This window comes from Ovis aries, chromosome 2, assembly GCF_016772045.2.
Source record: "Ovis aries strain OAR_USU_Benz2616 breed Rambouillet chromosome 2, ARS-UI_Ramb_v3.0, whole genome shotgun sequence".
In the NCBI taxonomy this organism is placed as follows: domain Eukaryota; kingdom Metazoa; phylum Chordata; class Mammalia; order Artiodactyla; family Bovidae; genus Ovis; species Ovis aries.
The window spans coordinates 22740231-22745454 of NC_056055.1; positions in this window are offsets into that span (position 1 = coordinate 22740231).

Sequence of the window (5224 nt, forward strand, 5' to 3'; positions counted from 1 at the left end):
AGTCTCCCCTTACTCCAACTCCCAGAGCCCAGGCAGAGGGAGAATGCCTAGAGCTCCTCCACAGAGGGCCAGGCTCCCAGAGACAGCAGAGCGGAGCCTCTGAGCAGGGAAGCTTCACTTCTCCACAGTGTAATTAATCAGCTTTCACAGGACTGGGAGCTTGGGACAGACTCATGATCTGATTCATGGTCATGATCCAAGGAGGCTCCTAGGGAACATGTGGACTCAACAGGCCCAGGGACTATGTTGGCGTCACAGCAAGTGTCAACTACTATCAGCATGTCAGAACCCCAACACGTAGGACCAGGATCTGGGACGGGAGGGCAGAGGCACGGGCCTGCTTGTGCTGTGGTTCCTCCCTGGAGCCACATCCTGCCCCTGGGCCCCATCCTCCAGGGTGGGCCCAGCATTAGGGGGCTCAGCCAGGGTCTGAGGGGAGGATCTGGAGCCTAGGTTACAGAGTGACCTCCAGAGCTCCGGCGAGGTGGGCACAGAGCAGGGACCTTGAGCCTGGTCATTCTGTTCCTGTGTGGGGTTAGTGGGATCCCTATGGGAGATCAGTGTGGATCTGTCAGAGGTCTGTTTACAGTGGATAAATGGATAAAGAAAGGTGATACACACAAGTGCATATACATAGCATATACGATGAGATATTATTCAGCCTTAATCAAGTAAACCCTGACATTTTCAAGAACATTGAATGAACCTGGAGAACACTATGCTAAATAAAATAAGCCTGACAGTATCACTTATGTGTAGAATCTAAAAGAAAAAAAAAAGCAATCACAGAACAGAGAGTCGAAATTATTGTCTGCAGCTAGTTGTGAGGAAATGAGAACGGGTTGGCAAATGGATAAATATTTTCCATTATAAAATGAGAACCAAAATGAAGGAATAAGGTCTGAGGAGCTAATGGACAGCATGATGTCTCCTGCATTGGCAGGCAGGTTCTTTACTGCTAGTACCGCCTGAGAAGTCCTTGAATGTGCAAGCTGAGTTGCTATCACAGAGCTGAAATTCCATCAGCTGCACTAGCTTTGTTCATAGTGATGCTTCTTTTGCTTCACTTTGTATTCCGAGATGTCTGGCTCTAGGTGAGTGACTGCACCATTGAGGTTATCTAGGTCATGAAGATCTCTTTTGTACAGTTCTTTTGTGTGTTCTTGCCACCTCTTCTTAATATCTTCTGCTTCTGTTAGGTCCATACCATTTCTATTCTTTACTGTGCCCATCTTTGCATGAAATATTCCCTTGGTATCTCTAATTTTCTTGAAGAGATAGCTAGTCTTTCCCATTCTATGGTTTTCCTCTATTTCTTTGCATTGTTCTTATCTCTCCTCACTATTCTTTGGAACTATGCATTCAGATGGGTGTATCTTTCCTTTTCTCCTTTGCCTTTTGGTTCTCTTCTTTTCTCAGCTATTTGTAAGGCCTCCTCAGACAGCCATGTTGCCATTTTGCCTTTTCTTGGGATGGTTTTGAACACTACCACAGCTCCGCTATCTGGGGCCAAGCCTGTTTCCTTGCTCACCTTGCTTCTTGCATTCCCCCAGCTCCTCAGCAATCACCATGGGGTGGGGGGTGGAGGTGGCAGCATCACTGGACCCCAGTTTTGGGAGCTCTCATTCACATTTGGAGGTTAGAAATGGCTATGATGGCCATTACTGATGGCTATGACAATTCTTGTTGATTAATATGGCAGGAGATATTTTCATTTCACAGTGGTTTTCTCTGTCCCCTTTAGCTCAAAGTGACAGGAAAGTCTCTGCTGGTTTATCCTTCTCTATTCTTGGCCTCAGAGGAGGCAATGGCACTCCACTCCAGTACTCTTGCCTGGAAAACCCCATGGATGGAGGAGCCTGGAAGAGTCAGACACGACTGAGCGACTTCACCTTCACTTTTCACTTTCATGCATTGGAGAAGGAAATGGCAACCCACTCCAGTGTTCTTGCCTGGAGAATCCCAGAAACGGGGGAGCCTGGTGGGCTGCCGTCTATGGGGTCGCACAGAGTTGGACACGACTGAAGCGACTTAGCAGCAGCAGTCTTGGCCTCTGTTGAGAAGACTGGTTAAATTAATGAGCCACATCCATGACCTCTTCTTCAGATGACTGCTCAGCTATACCCTTAGAGTTTTCTTCATAACAAGCTTGCTCATTTTGAAATACAGATAAGCTGATAATTTTCCAAATCTCTAAATTCTGATTTTTTCCTATATAAATTTATTTATGTATTTCTAGATGAAACAAAGATGAATATTTTTAATGATTAAAGGTACAACTCACAAAGAAGATAGACATCATAAACCATTCAGCACCTAGCAATAAAGACACAAAGATACATAAGGCAAAAATTAGAAGAAATATATGGGAAAAAAATAAATATAATCATAGTGAGACGTACTCACATTTCTCTGAGAATATTTTATTAAGTGCATAAAAACAAGAATAGAAGCATCTTGAATGATGTCATTTATAATTTAAATATAATAGATTTCTATTTATATTAATTTATATTACTCGTCTATCCTATATTATATTAATTTATATTACTCTTATATCCTATATAAACATACTTAAAATTTTGTATTTCACACATTGTTATTAGATGTTCATAAGATGGTTAGAAAAACTGGATAAAAGATAAACATTACTAGATTTCAAAAAGTAGAATTCTTTTTTGTGTGTGATTCAGTTATACCTATACATATATATTATTTTTTAAATTATTTTCCATTATAGGTTGTTATAAGATATTGACTATAATTCCCTGTGCTATATAGTAAACCTTTGCTACTTGTTATATATCTATTTTTTAAATTGGAAAACTGGCATTCTATTTATACTAAGTCAAACAAGTAGAATCAAAATGTAAATTTTTTAGTTAGGCAAAAATTAAGAAGTTTTCTAAAATACACATATTATACATATTATTTATGTATATGTACACAAGAGCTTTTCTACTACACTTGATACAGGCTTGAGGAAGAACACCAAGAAAAAAGAAGAGATGGAAAAATTAGAAAACGTAGACTAAATGAAATGGGAGCCCTGAATACGAAATGGAAAAAGTTAAACAAACTAGACAAAAGAGCCTTATATAGTCCAGATATGTTCCAACACCTGTTGGATCATCAGAAAAGCAAGAGAGTTCCAGAAAAACATCTACTTCTGCTTTATTGACTATGCCAAAGCCTTTGACTGTGTGGATCACAACAAACTGTGGAAAATTCTTCAAGAGAGGGGAATACCAGATCACCTGACCTGCCTCTTGAAAAATCTGTATGCAGGTCAAGATGCTACAGTTGGACATGGAACAATAGATTGGTTCCAAATAGAGAAAGGAGTACGTCAAGGCTGTATATTGTCACCCTGTTTATTTAACTTCTATGCAGAGTATATCATGAGAAATGCTGGGCAGGAAGAAGCACAAGCTGGAATCAAGATTGCTGGGAGAAATATCAATAACCTCAGATATGCAGATGACACCACCCTTATGGCAGAAAGTAAAGAAGTACTAAAGAACCTCTTGATGAAAGTGAAAGAGGAGAGTGAAAAAGTTGGCCTAAAGCTCAACATTCAGAAAACTAAGATCATGGCATCTGGTCCCATCACTTCATGGGAAATAGATGGGGAAACAGTGGCAGACTTTATTTTGGGGGGCTCCAAAATCACTGCAGATGGTGACTGCAACCTTGAAATTAAAAGACACTTGCTCCTTGAAAGAAAAATTATGACCAACCTAGACAGCATATTAAAAAACAGAGACATTACTTTGCCAACAAAGTCCATCCAGTCAAAGGTATGGTTTTTCCAGCAGTCATGTATGAATGTGAGAGTTGGACTATAAAAAAAGCTGACCACTGAAAAATTGATGCTTTTGATCTGTCGTGTTAGAGAAGACTCTTGAGAGTCCCTTGGACTGCAAGGAGATCCAACTAGTCCATCCTAAAGGAAATCAGTCCTGAATATTCATTGGAAGGATGGATACAGAAGCTGAAACTCCAATACTCTGGCCACCTGACTCAAAGAACAGAATCATTTGAAAACACCCTGATGCTAGGAAATATTGAAGGTGGGAGAAGAAGGGGACAACAGAGGATGAGATGGTTGGATGGCATCACTGACTCGATGGACATGAGTTTGAGTAAGCTCCGGGAGTTAGTGATGGACAGGGAGGCCTGGTGTGCTGCAGTCCATGAAGTCTTAAAGAGTCAGACATGACTGAATGACTGAACTGAATTGAACTGAATGTTCATTAGAAACATATCTGAAGCTCTGGCAAAACATTTAAAAAAGCAAAGCTTGAGTATTTGTATATTTCAAAAATTTCCAAGATAATTCTGATATGCATCTGGATTATAAAAAGTCATTACAGGTTTTTCTATTAAATGGTGGTTTTGATGATATAGAATTCCATTATTTTTCTTTTGACCAATGATGATACAATGGTGGAGTGCCTACCACCCATGTCTCCGCAGGAGACTCTCCAACAATAGCAGGTAGTTTTTCTTCAGTCTCCTGTGGAGTCATTGTTCCTTTCCTCTGGGTCTTGGTACGTGCAAGATTTTGTTTATGTCTTCCAAGACTGGAGTGTCTGTTGCCCCAGGCCTGTGAAAGTCCTATAATCAAATTCCACTGGCCTTCAAGGCCAGATTTCCTGGGCCATATGTTGTCAGGAGGAACTGTCTCATGTGTGAATACAGATCAGTGTCGATCCCAATACACACACGTGTCCAGCCATGGGTGGGAAGGGAAGGGACAGTAGTTGTGGGATGTCTTTGAAGAACCCTGGACCCTAAGGTTAGTCCCCATAGCTACAGCAAGATGAGTCCCCTCCCTCCCTTGAACAAGAGACTCCTGCACAAAATTCCCATAAATTCCAGAAAGGGGCCCAACTGTCATTTTCTTTATACACACATTTAATGGGCACCCCATGATTCCCTGGGTATTCCCAGTCCCTTTGTTAGATTCCCAAGCTGGGAAGCCTGACATGGGGTTCAGAACCTTCACAGCATTGGGAGAACTTCTTTGGTGTTCTTGTTCTCCCATTTGTAAGTCACCTACCCAACAGGGTATGGGATTTGATTTTATCTTGATGCACCCCTCTTTCCATCTCACTGAGGCTTCTTCGTCTTGTCATGGGGTATCTTTTTTTTGGTAGGTTCCAGCATCCTGCTGTCAATGATTGTTCAACAGCTAGCTGCAGTTTTGGTGATCTCTCAT